This window comes from Budorcas taxicolor, chromosome 8 (assembly GCF_023091745.1).
Source record: "Budorcas taxicolor isolate Tak-1 chromosome 8, Takin1.1, whole genome shotgun sequence".
Lineage (NCBI taxonomy): Eukaryota > Metazoa > Chordata > Mammalia > Artiodactyla > Bovidae > Budorcas > Budorcas taxicolor.
Genome location: NC_068917.1, coordinates 104,091,089 through 104,111,198, shown reverse-complemented (window position 1 = coordinate 104,111,198; position 20,110 = coordinate 104,091,089). Strand labels below are relative to the sequence as shown.

General features: G+C 38.6%; 1 pseudogene; it reads right to left on the bottom strand.

Moving 5' to 3' along the window:
• Nucleotides 1–14,315: 14,315 nt before the first annotated feature.
• On the bottom strand, nt 14,316–14,419 carry LOC128052918 (uncharacterized; annotated as a pseudogene).
• Nucleotides 14,420–20,110: the final 5,691 nt, after the last annotated feature.

The following is a 20,110-nucleotide window of genomic DNA, read 5'->3' as shown; positions in this document are numbered from 1 at the left end:
GCTGGTGGCTTAAGGTTGAAGCCAGTGCTCATTGACCTTTCTAAAAATCCTAAGGACCTGAAGAATTGTACTGCTTCTACTCTGCCTGTGCTCTAGAAGTGGAACAACATAGCAGGGGTGATAGTACATCTGTTTACTACATGGTACTGAATATTTGAAGCCCACTGTTGAGACCTACTGCTTAGGAAAAAAGATGACTTTCAAAATACTAATGCTCATTTGACAATGCACCCAGTCACCTGAGTTCTGATGGAGATGTATAATACAATTCATGTTGTTTTCATGCCTGCTAACACAACATCCATTCTGCAGCACATGGATCAAGGAGTAATTTTGACTTTCAAGTCTTATTATGTGAGAGATACAACTCATAAGGCTATAACTGCCATACACAGTGATTCCTCTGATGGATCTGGGCAAAGTCAATTGAAAACCTTCTGCAAAGGATTCACTATTTTAGATGTCATTAAGAAAACTTGCGATTCACAGAGAGAGGTCAAAATGTCAACATGAACAGGACTTTAGAAAAAGTTGATCCAGCCCTCAAGGATGACTTTGAGGGGTTCAAGACTAGTAGAAGTAACTGCAGATGGGTGTAAATAGCAAAAGAACTAGAAGGAGAGGTGGACCCTGAAGATGTGGCTGAATTGCTGTAGCAGCATGATGAAACTTTAATGGATGAGGACTTTCTTCTTCTGGATGAGCAAAGAAAGAGATTTCTTGAGATGGAATCTATTTCTGGTGAAGATGCTGTGAAGGTTATTGGAATTACCACAAAGGATTTAGACTGTTAAATAAACAGTTGATAAAGCAGGGTTGAAAGGGAATTGATTCCAATTTTGAAAAATGTTCTACTTTGTGTAAAATGTTATCTAACAGCATTGCATGCTACAGAGAAATCATTTGCCAAAAAGTTAGTTGATGCAGCAAACTTTATTGTTTTATTTTAAGAAATTGCCAAAGCCCCCCCAACATTCAGGAACCACCACCCTGATTAGTCAGCAACCATTAACATTTGAGGCAAGATCCTTCACCAGAAAAAAGATTATAACTTGCTGAGGCTCAGATGATGGTTAGTTAGTTTTTTTTTTTTTTTTTTTTTTTTAGCAATTATGTATTTTTAAATTAAGGTATGTCAACTAAAGAAAAATGAGCATCCTTAAAATTGTGGGTTAAGATTTATTAGGAAGCCTTACTTAGGATTTACAGAGCCTTACTGAGGACTGGGCTTCCCTGATAGTTCAGTTGGTAAAGAATCCACCTGCAATGCAGGAAACCCCAGTTCAATTCCTGGGTTGGCAAGATCCAGTGGAGAAGGAATAGGCTACCCACTCCAGTGTTCTTGGGCTGCCCTTATGGCTCAGCTGGTAAAGAATCCACCTGCAGTGTGGGAGACCTGGGTTCAATCCCTGGGTTGGGAAGATCCCCTGGAGAAGGGAAAGGCTACTCACTCCAGTATTCTGGCCTGGAGAATTCCATGGACTGTATAATCCATGGGGTCGCAAAGAGTCAGACATGACTGAATGACTTTCACTTCACTTCACTTCACTGAGGACTAATAGCCCTGGAGAAAGCCTGTCAGCTCTGAGGAGCTACTCGGTAAGGAAGGAGCCAGGACATAGAGGAGAAAATGCTGAAAAACCAACAAAACCCGAACAAACCCATGTAGCTGAACATCAGAAGATTACTGCTAATAAAAAACAGACCTCTCAAGTTAATGATTTTAATGCTTTTCTGTGTGTGGAAGAGGGAAGAGTCTGGATTACGGAGATGGTTCCTTAGATAGGCATCTTCTCTATCTTGGGCCAGGATCCAGAGCACAGAAAATGTTTCCTGTTTTTCTCCATCTTGAATTCCCCTCAGAGTTCACTGTGGTGGGGGGGTGTGTATGTGAAGGGATGTCTTCAGTGGCTGATGGCTTGATGGTGGGCTGCATTTACTGTTTACTGGAATGTCAGGCCCATTTGGTTTCCCCTGGTATGTGCATTTTTTTTTAGCCATTACATTGCACACTTAATCGACTGTACAGTAGAGCGTGAACATAACTTTTATATTCACCTTGAAACAAAAGAATCACGTGACTACCTTCATGTCAAGGTTGGCTTTATTGTGTTGGCCTGGAACCTAAGCCACAATATCTTGGAGGTTTGCCTGCATCTTTATCATCTTAACCCACTGTAGGAAGAAGGTCCTTTAATATCGTATGAATAGTGGCATACAGCCCAGAACAGATCAAGGGCTAGTCCTCTCCTACTGCATATGGGTCAGAGCTATGTCCACAATGCCTGTTAATTTTAGATGGAATGTACCACCTACTTTAGCAATTATTCTGAGCAACCATGGTCCAGGGATGGCTACTTCCAGTATCAGGTTGCCTACCAGCTGTGCTTCAACAAGAAGAAGTTTAGTAGCTCATCAAAATTCTTCAAAAATTTCCTTCTAGCATTTGTTGTTTTTCAGCCACAGGCAAAAGTTAGCACCGGATGGATGGAATTTACATCTGGAAAATGGCATTCCAACTCTAAAGAGACATTGATAAACAAGGGCTGGCTCATATTTATGCAAATATTTCTTAAGCATATCCTCAAAAAATTATTTTACTTTCTGTTGTACTGCACAGTGAATAAATATATTCTTGTAAAAACCATTAAAAGTGAAATGCTTTAGCAGAATTCCCCTTTAAGTACTTTCACACTGGTCCTAGTCACCCACCTGACTTAATTCCTCTAATCAGACCTTTATGCAATACTTAGTTCTTGAACTTTCTGCTGCTTGAGAATCACCTGAAGGGCAAGTAGCTTGATTCTACAGCCCCTACCCAGAAATTCTGGTTCAGTAAGTTTAGGGTGGAAAGTGAGGATGTGCTTTTCTAATGAGATCTCAGATAATCAGTTCAGTTCAGTTGTTACTCAGTCGTGTGTGACTCTTTGCTCTTTGTGTCTGACCTGTGGACTGCAGCATGCCATGCTTCCCTGTCCATCACCAACTCCTGGAACTTGCTCAGATTTATGTCCATCAAGTCAGTGATGCCATCCAACCATCTCATCTTATCCTCCCCTTCTCCTCCTGCTTTCAACATTTCCCAGCATCAGGGTCTTTTCCAGTGAGTCAGTATCTCAGATAATGCTGATTCACAAACCAAATTTTGGATAATGTTACTATTGGCATATGGTATATGGCTCAGATGGTAAAGAATCTGCCTGCAATGTAGAAGACCTGGGTTCCATCCCTGGGTTGGGAAGATCCCCTGGAGGAGGGCATGGTAACCCACTCCAGTATTCTTGCCTGGAAAATCCCCATGGATAGATGAGCCTCGGGGGTTACATTCCATGGGGTCGCAAAGAGTTGGGCATGACTGAGTGACTAAGCGCATATAGAAATATTTAGTACAACTTTGTATATACAGTTTTGTGCAAATGTTTTACTCTTTGCATTATTGTATAATTTACTTTTAAAATTAATAATGTGTATTGGAAATAGCATCATGGAAATGCATAAAGATTTGCTGTACTTTTTCAAGTTTTTGCAGAATATTGTATATTTTCTTCTAATTTAATGGCTACTTATAGTTTATTTGAATTACTTTTCTTGCACAATAATTTGTGTTCCTTGAAGTTAATACTTGCCTTTTTAATGCTTATTTTTAATGTTATTTTTAATTAACTCAAACCCAAACACCAGAGAGTATATATTTTCTCAATATGTTCACATACATAGTTGTATTAATTTTGAAGAAATCTTTCCTCAGATATACTTCTAACTTGCTAAGTCTTTACTGACTACTCTTTAGACTTGGTGTAGAACTGTGATTTGAGGGGTCTCTTCTGTTAGCCCAAGGGTTGCTTTTGCCTCTGACTTGGGTTGCATTCCCTGGTTCCTGACTTGACATCTTCCTCCTTCCCTGGTGGTTCAGAGGTTAAAGCGTCTGCCTGCAATGCGGGAGACCTGGGTTCAATCCCTGGGTCAGGAAGATCCCCTGGAGAAGGAAATAGCAACCCACTCCAGTATTCTTGCCTGGAGAATCCCATGGACGGAGGAGCCTGGTGGGCTATACAGTCCACAGGGTCACAAAGAGTCGGACACGACTGAGCGACTTCACTTTCTTTCTTTTTCTTTCCATCTTGGCTTACTGCCTTTCTTGTTTAAAATTTTACTTATTTATTTTAAATGGACGACAGTCACTCCACAATGCTGTGGGGGCCCCTGCCACACGTCAACACGGATCAGCCACAGGCGCACACGCAGCCCACCCCCAATCCTGAACTGCCCTCCCGCCTCCCTCCCCACCCTATCCCTCTGGGTTGTCCCTGACCACTGGCTTTGAGTGCCCTGCTTCATGCATTGAACTTGCACTGGTCATCTGTCTTACGTATGGTAACAGGCATGTTTCAGTGCTATTCTCTCATATCATCCCACCCTTGCCTTCTCCCACAGAGCCCAGGAGTCTGTTCTTTACATCTGTGTCTCTTCTGCTGCCTTGCATATAGGATTGTTTTTACCATCTTTATAAATTCCATATATATATATATATATATATATATGCATTAATATACTGTATTGGTGTTTCTCTTTCTGACTTACTTTACTCTGTATAATAGGCTCCACCATGCTTCAGTAGCTTTCCAGAAAAAGGTGCATGAGTGCTATTTTTTTTTTTGAGACTTTGAATGTCTGGACATATCTCTTCCTTTGAAGATTTGTCTTGTTATAGAACTCTAGATGTTTTGAAATTTCTTGATGATATGCCTCGGGATGGACTTTCTTCACCCATTGTCCTAGGTACTATTTGGAAAATTTTAATATTAGAACTCACATTCTGGGACATTAAACAAAATACTTTGATGATTTTCTTCCCTTTACTTTCTCTGTCTTTCTTTGGGGAACTTTTATCATTATATTGGATCTTCTGGATTGATGCTCTTAATTTTCTAATCTTTTATCTCCTTTTGTGTTTTTGGTTTATCCTCTGGGAGATCTTTTAAATTCTATCTTCCAACTTTTCTGTGTAATTTTTCCTGGCTTTGGTCATATTTTAAATTTTCAAGAACTGTTTTTATTCTTTGCATGTTCTTTATATGTCACAACTTCTTTCTCTATTCATCGGTCAGTGGACACTCAGGTTGCTTCCATCTCTTGGTTATTATAAACACTGCCATGAGCAAGGGGCTGCAGATGTCTCTTTGACATAATGTTTTTGTTTCTTTTGGAATATTCCCAGAATTGGAATTGCTGGACCATATGGTAGTTAAATTTTTATTAAGAAACCTCTAAACTGTTTTCCATAATGACCGCACCAATTTACATCCTACCAACAGTACGCAAGGGTTCCCTTTTCTATACAACCTCACCAGCACTTATCTCTTGTCATTTTGATGATAGCTGCTGTTAACAGATGTGAGATGATATCTCAGTGTGGCTTTGATTTGCATTTCTCTGATGATTAGTGATGAGCACTTTTCATCTACCATTCTTTGGAAGAATGTCTATTCAGACACTCTGGCCCATTTTTAAAACTGATTTTATTTCTTTTTTTCTTTTGCTGTTGAGTTGTGTGAATGCCTTATGTATTTTGGAAATAAACGTCTTATCAGATGTATGATTTTCAGACATTTTCTCCCATTCTATATGTTGCCTTTTCATTTCGTTAGTGATTTCCTTTGTTGTGCGAAAGTTCTTTATATTAGATTTTATATTATATTAACCTATTCAGTTAAATCCACAAAAAATCATGACTATTGTGTCTTCCTGATGTATAGCAATGTGCTTACATAGTTACTAACATATAATAATCCTCTTGGTTCTCTTGGTAAGTTTCATCCTGTATTCAATTTGATATTAATATTGTGGTGTTGGAGAAGACTCTTGAGAGTCCCTTGGACTGCAAGGAGATACAACCAGTCCATCCTACAGGAGATCAGTCCTGGGTGTTCATTGGAAGGACTGATGCTAAAGCTGAAATTCCAATACTTTGGCCACTTCATGCGAAGAGTTGACTCATTGGAAAAGACCCTGATGCTGGGAGGGATTGGGGGCAGGAGGAGAAGGGGATGACAGAGGATGAGATGGCTGGATGGCATCACCAACTGAATGGACATAAGTTTGAGTGAACACCAGGAATTGGTGATGGAGAGGGAGGCCTGGCGTGCTGCAGTTCATGGGGTCGTGAAGAGTCGGACACCACTGAGGGACTGAACTGAACTGAACTGAATATTGTTACAGCTTATTTTCCTTTAGCTATTTTTGATATATTTTTTTAAAAAATTGAAGTGTAGTTGGTTTATAATACTGTTAGTTTTAGTTCTACACCAAAGTGAGATGTATCTTTTCTCATACCTTTATTTCAACATTGTCTTGTTATTTTAAGCCTGTCTTTTAAAAATAGCAAAGAGTTTATTTTTACACCCCCTCAGTCAGGGAGTCTGTCTTCCAATATAAATTTTATCTATTCATGTTGATGTTTTTAGGCTTGTTTTTATGCCTGGTGGGCTGCCGTCTATGGGGTCGCACAGAGTCAGACACGACTGAAGTGACTTAGCAGCTTAGCAGTTACTCTTATTTATTTGCTCAGCCTTTCTTCTCCCCTTTTTTCATTTATCCCCCCACACCCCTCTATTCATTTTTAAGTTTTCTCTTTTTTCCTGCTAATATATTAATATTAGAAGAAATAATGCCATACACATAATTAAACTTACATTTTCTAGCTATCTATCAATTAATATGTATATCATTTGGCCATTGCTATAATGATGTTTTGTAATGAACTATCTCACAAATAAACCCAAATAATAGCAACTATTTTTAACCATATATGCAGCTGTGCAACTGAACTGAGGCTCAGTTGATGTAGACTGGGTTTGGTGATACAGCTCTGCTACACATTGTAGCTCTGTGATATTGTTATACAACTGTGTAACTATGAGAGCTTTCCTTATTCTATCAGGCCTAGATTTCTCAAATAATTTAGGTTCCATTAGTGTTTTTCCAGATAGTGGACATGATGAAGCTTTATTTGCATAACATTTTTGAGGACATTGAGATAGAGTACCAGCCTTGGAAGATTTCTTCAAAATTGTAAAGGGAGTGTTGATGGCCGTAGAATTTGAACCAAGAGGAGATAAGAACTCTATAGAAGTTCTTGGTGAGACAAAGAGAGAATGAAGTTCTGAGAGTAGAAATGCCTGATGTATGCTCCATCTTGGGATGCCATTTGGGTCCAGCAAGAGGAATTCTTTTGAACATGACTTTCTAGAGTTCTTAGATGCCTTTGGCTCAGCTGAATATCTTTTTTCTCAGTTATCATAGCATTACTTCTCTTCATGACTCCAAAATGTTGTAAAGCCCCAGATATCAGAAACTTTTGGAAAGAGCTATATGATCATTTAAGCAGAGAAAACTAATTTCCAACTTCAGGGACCTTGGTGGAAGGTACCAATAATTTCATAGATGTATGAAGAGCACCGGTGGTCAGAGATTACCGATGATAGTAGGTGGGCAAGAACATTGATAATATGAACTCTTGTGAGAAACTAACAAAGCTGAGTAAAATAAATAAGTTGCGAAAGTAAAAACTGACAAAGCTGGGAAAAAAATGTATGCCGAAGACGAATTCCTTTATTGTTTAAAAGAATACATTTTTTAGTGTCTTTTGGGGATGCCCAGATGTCTCATTGGTAAAGAATCTGCTTTCAGTGCAGGAGACGAGGTTTTGATCCCTGGGTTGGGAAGATCTCCTGGAGAAAGAAATGGCAACCCACTCCTGTATTCTTGCTTGGGAAATCCGATGGACAGAGGAGCCTGGCGGGCTACAGTCCATGGGGTCACTAAAGAGTTGGACACAACTTAGCGTCTTTTAATTGACCTTTTTCCAACCAGATTCATTTTGAATCTTGGACTCATGAAATTCTTTAGAGGCACACTAGAGGACACTGTTGAGTTATAAATATCCCAGTGCTGTTTGCCTGGTTCCTGTTAATGCTGAACTTGCAACTACTTTCATTGATGTCAGTATTTCACCTTCTGAGCTAGCAGTAGGATTTGAAAAAGACATGGAGATTTGCTTCCAGTGCAGAAAGAAAAAATGACTTAAAACAGTGCTTGTTGAAAAATAGGGAAGAAAAATGCATATTTGTGAAGGAGTACTGATTTTTTTTTCTTTTGGCATTTTTTGGTTATAAATTCACATTACTGATACAGCCAATATACAAAACACAGTTGTAGCAACCAGAGAAAGAAACAGGATATGACCCCCTTTATGAGATGCTCATAATATTCCCAAGGAGGCAGGGGAAAAGTCCATTCATCTGCATTTTATTCAGAAGGCTCTTTTCTTTTGCTTGTCATTTTGGAATGGGCTTAACTGTTGCTAAAAAGTTACAGGAACAATAGAGCTAGAAATCATCTGTTTCTTCACAAAACAAATTCACTCCAGATCAGCCATGTGATCTGCCCCTGCAGTGCCCAGCCCTCTGACCTGAGTCTTGCTGGAACAGCATCTCTTTGGGGACTGACAAAGAATTCCTGTTCTAAGTTCTTCATGTTATTTCTTTCAAGTTTGGTGCCTGCTGTAGTACTGAGTCCTCTTAAACCAGATACTGAAAAGTAAAACTAAAAGCCCAAATCCATTCAACAGAGAACTCACTGTGCAGATTTGAGATAAAATAAGCCACAAATATTTGAGCAGTATCAGGATATACATTGCACAATTTAAAAAAAGTTGGTCGGGATGATTTGAGTTTTCTCACTGGCAGAACTGGGGTCGTTATGTGACCATTTAAATTGCTTCCAACATTTTATTCACACCAATCTCAGAAGATTCTTAATTTCAAAAAATATTTCGTATTAATAGAATCAGCTCTAAGTCTGTTTTTTTTTCTATCAACACTTAATACAGTTATATCAGTTTAGAAATATTTTAGGAATGATGTGCTCTTATTAATTTCTTCTAAAAAGCATTTATTAAAAACATGGATTTGTTGATGCGGTTACTATACACAGCTAGTTTTGTGTGACTCCTAGTCACCTGATGTCTGCCCTCCTCTGAGGCACCAGATAGACCTGGAATTGCATCCCAGCCCAGCAAGTTGTTCATCCCAGGGCTCTCTTGGGCAACTTGGTTGATTCTATAATAATTTTTTTTTTTTTTTATCATAATGGCTTCGTAAGGGTGAAATGATACATTGCTATGAAGTGGACAAGTTTGCAAAGTATTCAGTGGAATCTAACAGCTTCCCTTTTGCAGCCTCTTGAAGCCAGCAATGACGCAGTAGGAACAGAGTCCAAACTGCTGCGTCATTGTGTGTCCCCACATCAGCCTGCAAAAGTCTCACAAAGGAAGAGAAAATACTACAGATGGGGAGACACATCTCATGCACTATCATGTCAAAGGAAAAGCATAGTTCCTGTCCAAAACCTGGAATACATTTGAGCTATTAATAATACATGCTGCACTCCAGGGTATTTTAATCAAGTCTTGTGAACGACTTTGGATCAAAGAAACGAATCAATCAACAGAAGCAGAGCCTCTAGGGGACTTACCTGGCAGTCCAGTGTCTAAGACTGCCTTCTGAGCTTCCCTGGTGACTCAGTGGTAAAGAATCTACCTGCCAATGCAGGAGACTTGAGTTCGATCCCTGGTCCAGGAAGCTCCCACGTAACTTGGGGCAACTAAGCCAGTACACCACAACTACTGCAGATCACCGTGCCCAGGCCCTGTGCTCTGCACCAACAGAAGCCACCTCGATGAGAAGGCTGCACAACTCAGCTAGAGAGGGACCGCCACTTGCTGCAACTAGAGAAGAGCCCCTACAACAACAAAGACCCAGCACAGCCAAAAATAAGTAAATAATTAAATTAAAAAAAGACTTTGCCTTCCAGTGCAGGGGATGTGGGTTCAATCCTTGCTTGGGGAGCTGGGATCCCATATGCCTTGTGGCCAAAACCCCAAAGCATAAACAGAAGCAGTATTGTAACGAATTCAGCGTGTGTGTGTGTGTTAGTTGCTCAGTCATGTCTGACTCTTTCCGATCCCATTCGATAAAAGACTTTAAAAACGGTCCATATTTTAAAAAGAAAACAACTTTAAAAAAGAAGTAAGGCTTCTGTTTCCTTAGTGGCTTATATTCATGCTGAGAATATGGTGCTTTAAAAAATTTTTATTTGAAACAAATTTTGCAAAGATGATAGGGCTCAAAGTCCAAGAAGTGCAAATGATGAAGATACATGGTATAAAGGAAACCGTCTCCCTTATACTCTACTGATCATTGCCCTTCCTGAAGGCAGCCTCTGTCGCATTCTTGAGTATCTTTCTATTAAAAGCTATATAGTAGATAGCTTTTATATCTACTATATATATTACAAGCTATATAGTAGCTAGATGGATGGATGGATATGAATATGGGCATAGTTATAGATAGAATATTTTCAAACATGTGAATGTATCTTTAGGCTAAAGTGCTGGAAAAAATATATTATCAACAGTGTCTGTATTCTTCAGTAACACCATTTGTTACTTTTTTGGTCATAACTTGATGGTGAAAATATTTCAGTGCAAGGTCAAAGAATACTTTTATTATGAATGATATTAGTCACCTTTTAGGAGACATTTTCTTTTTTCCTGTGGACTGTCTTTTTGTACCCTTTACCCATTTTAGACTGAATTCAGTCTTATTGAGGTATTTAAAAATGTATTAGGGAAATAGGAACTTTGTAATCTGGGTTACGAATGTTTTCCTCAGTTTTCTATTTATCTTTTGGCTTTTCTTGTGTGAGTCTTAATATGCAGACACTTTACATTTTTCTGTGAACAAGTCACTCTAAGATTATAAAAACATAGAATTTGCCACATGCTGAATTTCTAAGTGTATTTTGCTGTTTTTAGTGTTCAGAACATTGCATTTTAAGACAATTTTTTTCTTCTTTTTTCCCTGAAATTATCATCTCTCACTCTAAAGAAAGATAATAAACATATTTCTAAAAGAACTGGCGGAGACCAATCTGGATTATAGAAATGGATTGCGTTAAAGACCGCACAGTCTCTAAGACTAGATTAAGGCATCATAACTCACTTGATACCCTTAGAGGCCTTGCTTGGCAAACATAGGCAAGTGATTTTAATTAGCACATTGCGTGCCTGTAAATGGATGCTTCTAAAGGGCCTGAAATGAGTCCTTTTCTTAACCGATTCTTTTAAGATGCCTTTAGTTTAGAGAGAAGCTCTGTGAGGTACTCTGACACCAGGAATATCTTGTTGGTGTGGCCAACTACTTTTACCATTTCTGGGCATGTCTGTCATAGATGGCAGGCATATCTTGCCCTGTTCAACAGCAAAAAAGTTGCACTCAATATAAATTGAGAAAAATGTTTTATTAATGGCCTTGTTTATATTATTGATATATGTAGATATGTGTATATATAGTTCTCTAAAAGACAACGATGAACCTCAGCAGACAGTTTCCAAGATATTTCTCACAAGCCAGTGGAGCCCAATCTGATGAAGTTTCTCTGTATTACTTGCAGAGAATCAGATCATCATGTATTATATTGGTAAATATTTAAACAGTGTCATTGGGAGAAATTTTGTTTCATAAAATTGTTTTAGAATTGAAGTTATCTTAGACTTAGAATTTAGGTAGAAGAAACCTACTTGAAAGCCATTTGTATAGTCGTTAAAAAGGTCCTCAGTGATTAAAAATCATTAAAGAGAGGTGAGGGGTGGGTTCTCTTCACTCTCAGCCCCCAGAGGTCTCTGGCTTGCGTTACTGCATGTCTACCTATTTCTTTATTCAACTGTTGTAACTTAAGACTCACAGGGCTGGTTTCTTTGAGTGAAGGCTGCTGGATTTCTCTTTTCCCAATAAATACAGAGTCTGATTTTTTTTTCATGGTAAGCAGACAAAGATTCCCTTTGAAACATGTAGTCTGAGCGCCAAACACTGGATCCATTGTCTCTGACACAATGAGTGCCACATTCAGTCTTTAGAAATGGTGAGCAGTTTGCTTGTATTCGAGAACCAAAGACGTTTTCCACATCCAGAAAAGTGATGCACAGCTGAGTTTTCAATAATGCTAGCACTGTGTGTGAGTGTGATTTCACACGGCGATGTGTACAGTGTTGACTGGTATATGCCTCTCATGGATCAGCTTTGGGCTGCTCACGATGAGTTATTCACTGTGTTGTACCAATAGAACTCAACCACTTCAAATGAAAATAGAAAGGATTTCTGCTCATGTTTCATATTGCGTGTAAGTGTATAGCTTTAGATTACATTTGTCCTACATATTTTGGGTGTAATGTGGATTCAAAATTAAGGATTGCCTTGTGTCAGGTTCTCCAGAAGCTGACTCTGAGTTGAGGATTTATGTGCAAATGATTTATTAGCAAATTGCTCCCAGGAGAAACAGGTAAGGGAGTAGGAGAAACAGATCAGTGAAAGGAATGAATCCAAGCAGGGCACAATTTCTGACAAAGTTCTAGCCTCAGCTGGATCATATAGGAGAGCTTTACAGATCAAGTTATAGCTCCGATTTTGTCCCAAATTGAGGCAAGGGACCTGGGCTTTCATAAGTCACTCACAGTAAGAGCCACCCAATTCTAAGGGGGGACCCAAACTCTCAGATACACTCATGTACTTCTAGTTCTTGGCACAGGCAGGCAAAGTGGCATCTGTGGTTGAGGGCAGTCTTCTGAAGATAGTCAGAAATGTGGGTCCACAGAAGCAAAAGCACAAAGAAGCTAGGGGTGGGGAGGGTGCAAAGAAATGGCCAGAGTGCTTCAAGGGGGTAAAATACCAAAAGTTGTTTGCTAGAGGGATTACTTCTAAATTCTGATTAAAAGATTCTCAGTCAATGAAAAGAGATCCTTTAGTGATTCTGATACATTTTAAAAGAATTGTTACTAAATTGATAAATGATTCTGGTTGGATATTGGCTTAGTCAAAGATTATACTCCAGGCAAGAGTACTGGCGTGGGTTGCCATTTCCTTCTCCAGGGGATCTTCCCAACCCAGGGATCAAACCCAGGTCTCCCGCATTCCAGGCAGATGCTTTAACCTCTGAGCCACCAGGGAAGCCCATAGGATATCTTACTCTTGAGTATTTCTCAGGTACACCAGGCACACTTCTGCCTCAGGGGCTTTATACTTATTTTTTCTGCCAAGGTCTTACTCCACAGATTTATATTTTGATAAAAAGTGAGAGAAAGTATGATAGAAGGATTTGGCTGTTTCACCCTGTTCTAACCTTGCCATCATTGACTAGATGTTCTATGCTGCTTAATGTGATGCAATTTGAAATACACAACATCTTCATGAATATTCTTGCCCCAAACTATTTAAGCAGAATCTGATCAGGCCTCCTTTTAACTTCCCTGGTGGCTCAGACCGTAAAGCGTCTGCTTACAATACGGGAGACTCGGGTTCTGTCCCTAGCTTGGGAAGATCTCCTGGAGAAGGAAATGGCAACCCACTCCAGTATTCTTGCCTGGAAAATCCCATGGGAGGAACTTGGTAGGCTACAGTCTATGGGGTCACAAAGAGTCAGACACAACTGAGCAACTTCACTTTAACTTCCAGTTTACAGCATAATTATGGTAGTTTTATACATTCAATATCTTTTGGATATGGGGTTTGCCCATACACTCACTGCTGGAGGAGGAAATGGCAACCAACTCCAGTATTCTTGTCAGAAAAATCCTATGGACAGAGGAACCTGGTGGGCTGTAGTCCATGTTGCATACAGCTGGGCTATAGTCCAGGCTGCAAAGAATTGGACACAAATGAATGCGCAGACATGAATCAAGAACTGAGTACACACATATGTGTTTCCTGCTTATCTTGTCATCCTCCTTTCTTGCATCTCAGTTCCTTTTACCTGGAATCATTTCCCTTGTATCTGGAGCATATCTTTCAGTGTTCTGCTGACCAGTGTGGTAACCACTAGTCATGTGGATATTAAGCACTTAATTTATAACTACTCTGAATTGAGATTTGCTGTTAGTGTAAAGCTCATCCTGGATTTCGGAGACCTAGTACAAAAGTGTAAGAGATCTCATTAATGATTTTTGTATTAATTACATGTTGAAATGATACAATCTTGATATATTGGCTTAAATAGATCACTATTCAGATGGATTATCCTTTTATTTATTTATTTATTTAGCTTTTGAAATTGTGGCTATTAGGGGATTTAAATTTGTGTCCCTCATATTGCCTTTCTATTGGACAACTCTGTTTTAGAAGTTTCTTTAACAATGGCCTATTGGTGGCAAATTCTTTTTTTCATATTTATTTATTAAAAAAGTTAACCATGACAATTTTATTATTGGGTGATTATTTTTTAAACTATTATGTGCCGTGAGTGTGGACAATTAGATATTAAGCTGATGAGAACAGATACTACACGTGATCTTAGACTGAGAAGCACTGTGGCAAATTCTTAATTTTTTTTTTTGTCTAAAAATGTCTTTATTTTGCATTTGCTCTTGCAGGAGTTTTGTTTTCACATGTACTAGGCTAAATTGAGTTATTTTTTCTTCTCTTGAGGATATTATTTCACTGTTTCTGGTTTCCATTTTTGGTGATAGGACCATGTTAGTCAACATGATCACTCCTTTCGCTCTAATTTGTGTTTTCTCTGACTGTAGTGTGAAAAATCTGGTTTTTACTCTTCTGGTGTATCATCATGATGAATCTAGGTATGGGTTTCTTGTTAGTTATCCTGCTTGGGATTCACGAGGTTTTCCGAAACTATGTATTTGGTTTCTTCTGTCAGTCTGGGAAATTACTAGTTGTTATCTCTCAGATATCACCTGGCCCCCATTCTGTTTTACCGCTTTTTCTGAAATGCCAATTAGACCTATGCTAGACTTTTACTTTATCTTACATTTTCACCTACATTTTATGTTTTCCTTATTTTTGTCTCTGTAAGGTGTGTATTGAATTAACAGTGGCTTAGATGGTGTATGGATGTGAGAGTTGGACTGTGAAGAAAGCTGAGTGCCGAAGAATTGGTGCTTTTGAACTGTGGTGTTGGAGAAGACTCCTGAGAGTCCCTTGGATGGCAAGGAGATCCAACCAGTCCATCCTAAAGGAGATCAGCCCTGGGTGTTCTTTGGAAGGACTGATGCTAAAGCTGAAACTCCAGTACTTTGGCCACCTGATGCGAAGAGTTGACTCATTGGAAAAGACCCTGATGCTGGGAGGGATTGGGGGCAGGAGGAGAAGGGGACGACAGAGGATGAGATGGCTGGATGGCATCACCGAGTCTATGGATGTGAATCTGAGTGAACTCCGGGAGTTGGTGATGGACAGGGAGGCCTGGTGTGCTGCAATTCACGGGGTCGCAAAGAGTCGGACACGACTGAGTGACTGAACTGAACTGAACTAGACGGTTAAGAATCTGCCTGCAGTGCAGGAGACCTGAATTCAAGCCCCGGGTTAGGAGGATCCCCTGAAGAAGGGAATGGCAGCCACTCCAGTATTCTTGCCTGGAAAATCCCATGGACGGAGGAGCCTGGAAGGCTGCAGTCCATGGGGTCGCTGAGGGTCAGACACGATTGAGCGACTTCACTTTCACTTTTCACTTTCATGTATTGGAGAAGGAGATGGCAACCCACCCCAGTGTTCTTGCCTGGAGAATCCCAGGGACGGGGGAGCCTGGTGGGCTGCCGTCTATGGGGTCGCACAGAGTCAGACACGACTGAAGTGACTTAGCAGTAGCAGTAGACTCCTATAAGAAGCAAATATAAATCCTTTTGAAATGACCCAATCCTCAACACAAGTCTCAAAGAATTTTCAAAATAAAAGAGAATCCCAAAGAATATAGACAGTGAATAGTCAAAATCACAAAGTATATAAGGAAAGAAGATACTACCAGAGAAAGTCTTCATTAATAGCAGAGAGCAAAATCAGACTCTGCAAAGAGTACAGATATTGGGGATTATGAGACACAGAATATAGAAAAGTATATTGTATTAGAATCTTTAAACGAAAAGAAGTGTTTAAAATATGATTAAATAACAAGAAATAGAGACTAAATGTGTCACTCCCGAAATTCGTATGTTAAAACCTAGTTCCCAGTGCAATCTTATTGGGAAGTGGGGCCCTCTGGAGGTAATTAGCCCATGAGGTGACCATCCTCATGAACAGGATGTGTGTCCTTATTGAAGACACTCCAGAGAGCTCCCACACCTCCTCCTCCACGCAAGAACAGTTTATTGACTATTTAAAAATAAATTGTAAAAAGTTATATTTTATCCAATATTTTTAGTCATTTTTACCAGGAAGGTCAGTCATGAATTTTAGCTCATCAAAAATACTACTAATGACAGTCTTATGATTTTATAAAAATAAAAATAAGGCTCAAGAAGTAATTTTTAACTCTTATTAATTTGTGGCGTGGAATTTACCTAACGTTTGCATCCTCTGTCCTTTCTGTGATTTATTCTCATAGAGTTATTTCTAAATAGTTAGTGTTGTATTTTAACCAATGAATGTTTCCTTATAAGCTTTTTTCCTTTGAGTTAAATTAAAAAATTACATTTGCAGTAAGTTTCCTACTCATTTTCCATGTTGAATTGGTTTTTATACTGACATCACTGCCTTTATATTTTGACTTTTTACTCCTTTTTTAAAAAGGGTGTATAGTTGCTTTATAATGCTGTTAGTTTTTGCTGTACAGCAAAGTGAGTCAGCTCTGTGCATCGCGTCTCTTTTTGGATTTCCTTCCTATTTAGGTCACAACAGAGCGTTAAGTAGAGTTCCCTGTGCTATATAGTCGGTTCTCATTAGTTATCTATTTTATACATAGTAGGGTATATATGTCAATCCTAATCTTCCTCATGCATTCCCACCTTTCTTACCCCTTTGGTTTCCACACGTTTGTTCTCTGTGTCTGTCTTTATTTCTGCTTGGCAAATCAGTTCATCTATACCATTTTTCTAGAGTCCACATAAATGCATTAATATATTATATTTGTTTTTCTCTTTCTGACTTACTTCACTCTGCGTGACAGTCTCTAGGTTCATTCACGTTTCTGCAAATGGCACAGTTTTATTCCTTTTTATGGCTGAGTAATAGTCCATTCTATATCTTTACCACATCTTCTTTATCCATCCCTCTGTTGATGGGGGCTTCCCTGGTGGCTCAGAGGGCAAAAGCGTCTGTCTACAATGCGGGAGACCCAGGTTCCATCCCTGGGTCGGGAAGATCCCCTGGAGAAGGAAATGACAACCCACTCCAGTACTCTTGCCTGGAAAATCTTATGGACTGAGAAGCCTGGTAGGCTACAGCCCATGGGGTTGCAAAGAGTCGGACAAGACTGAGCAACTTCACTTTCTTTCACTTTCACTTTCTGTTGATGGACATTTAGGTTGCTTCCCTGTCCTGGCTATTGTAACTAGTGCTACAGTGAACACTGGGTTCATGTGTATTTTTGAATTATGGTTTTCTCTGGATATATGCCCGGGAGTGGGATTGCTGGGTCATGTGGTAGTTCTATGTTTAGCTTTTTTAAGAACCTCCATACTGTTCTCATAGTGGCTGTATCAGTTTACATTTCCACCTACAGGGAATATAAAAGGGTTCCCTTTTCTCCACACTCTCTCCAGCACTTATTGTTTGTAGATTTTCTTTTTTTTTTTTTTTGGTGATGACCATTCTGATCAGTGTGAGATGATACCTCACTGCAGGTTTGATTTGCATTTCTCTAATAATGAATGAGTGATGTTGAGCATCTTTTCATGTGTTTGTTAGCCATCTGTATGTCTTCTTTGGAGAAATGTCTGTTTAGGTGTTCTGCCTATTTTTTAATGCGGTTGTTTGGTTTTTTAATATTGAGCTGCATGAGCTGTTTGTATATTTTGGAGATTAATCTCTTGTCAGTTGCTTTGTTGCAAATATTTTCTCCCATTCTGAGGACTTTTTGTCTTGTTCATGGTTTCTTTTGCTGTGCAAAAGTTTTTAAGTTTAAATAGGCCCCATTTGTTTATTTTTGTTTTTATTTTCATTACTCTAAGAAGTGGGTCAAAAAATATCTTGCTGCACTTTATGGACTTTTGATTTCTTTAGTCCTCTTTCAACTTCTTCAGTTGTACAATGTACTGCAGTTTATTTCTATGAAGGGTATATTTGTAACAATCTTGCTGAAGCCTTGCATGAGAAATTCTTTCTGTTGGCTTTTGTTTGTGAAAGAAAAGTCAGTTAAGTTTAGGATTTTGGTTCAGGATGTTTTTTTCCCCTGAAAATATTGCAGACACACCTCCATTTTCTTCTGGTTTTATACACGTATTGAAGACTGAGGCAAGCTTGAATCGTTTCTTTTTCAGGTTACCTTTTATATCTTATAGTACTTTTCTTTATCTATATAATTAAAATAATTTGTCCTTTTGTGTCTAGAAATGGTTTCTATTTCAATAATTTTTCATAGAACAGGATACTGTGGTTATTTATAGACTCAGGACTCATTTTTTTTTAAAATTCTGAAATATTTTCTTCATCTTCCTTCTTTCTTATTTATTATTTATTTGGGGGTTCTAATATTTCTGCTTTCTTTCTTCAAAACATTATTACTTGCAGGTTGAATATTTATTCCTAGTTTTTAATTATTTAAAGTCAGCACTCCATATCTGAAGGGCATCGGTTCCAGGACCCCTCTGGGAACCAAAATCCCCCACGCTCAAGCCTCTTACATAAAATGGCATAGTACATTAGCCCTCCATATCCAGGCACTGGGCATCCGCAGATGCAACATCTGCATACATGAAGGAACATTAAATGTTTGAATCCACAGACGCAGCACTGCAGACATAGAGGACCGACAGTGTATCTGTTAAGTCCATCTGATCTAACGTGTCTTTTAAGGCCACATTTCCTTATTGGTTTCTCCCTGTATGGTCTCTCTTGTTCCCTATTTTTAAAAATTATTTTTTTCATTGTCATAGTTATAATTTTTATTTTCATCACATTTCTGTGCAGGAAATCTTGCCATGTTTGTCTTCAGTATTATTGTTGTAGTTTTATTCAGAGTCATATCTGCTGTTTACTTCCTGCAATGGAGATTTTAACTTTGTTATGCTATAATGGACTTGTGCTTTTTTCTAGTTTCTTTGGAATCGCTTTTGTCATTTAACTGTATTCTTCATTAAGGCTTGCATCTCTTTTGTCGTTTAACTGAATTCTTCATTAAGGCTTGCTATTTTATAAAAGTCATGTCTTCTTGTATCTTTGGGAACATCATGCAACTAGTTGCCAGGATTTTCCTCTCATTTTTCTAGAAATTGTTTGATTATTTTTAAGAGTCTACTTTTTCTCTTGAGTTTTCACACCTTGTAGTTGGCTTCTTTATTTGCTGCAATATTATTTTCATTGATTCTATGTCAATTTATTTGTTGTTCATTTGATTTTAATATTTGGTCTATGCATGCATGGCGTGGTCTCCAAATCAGAGTAGAAATCATCAACATATTTAACATATGTAAAGAATTCAGATTCCTTTAGCACAAGTATTTTCGAAATGTGGTCCATAGATTTCTAGATTTCTGGAAAGGTTCTTCTGGGCAGCCCAAGGGTCAAGAGTAAGCACAAGCCCATCTATCTTGATTCTCTCATCTCTGAAAACAGAGCCACTCCACTTTTACCCATTTTGTATATCAAGTTTCTGTGGTATATATCATTTGAAGGAAGGAATGAGCTGTTTAAGACAGTTCTGAAAACTGCTCTTTTCTTGTGTAACATCTTAAGTTAGTCACTTTTGGAAGCTTTACTTACTATTTCAGTATACCAGAAAGTATGAAAGCTGAAGGAAATAGGTCCCAAGAGAAAACAATGGGGATTAAAATTGCCTAAAAGGACTTATGGGAGGGGCAGATGATCTTATAAGAGGAAATGGATATAAATCACTTTAGCAAAAAATTAACCAGTTACCATGAAGATGGGCTTAACTAAAATGAGCTATAACTTACATATGAACTCAGATCACAAGTGGGTTAGTTTAGGGGTTGATAAAATGTTAGCTTCTTTTGCTTCCACTCATTCCTTTGTGACAGTGTCTAAAATACAGCTCTTCCTGTACTGAATACACCAGGATAGGATGCTGATAATTTCTGTTAAGGGCATAC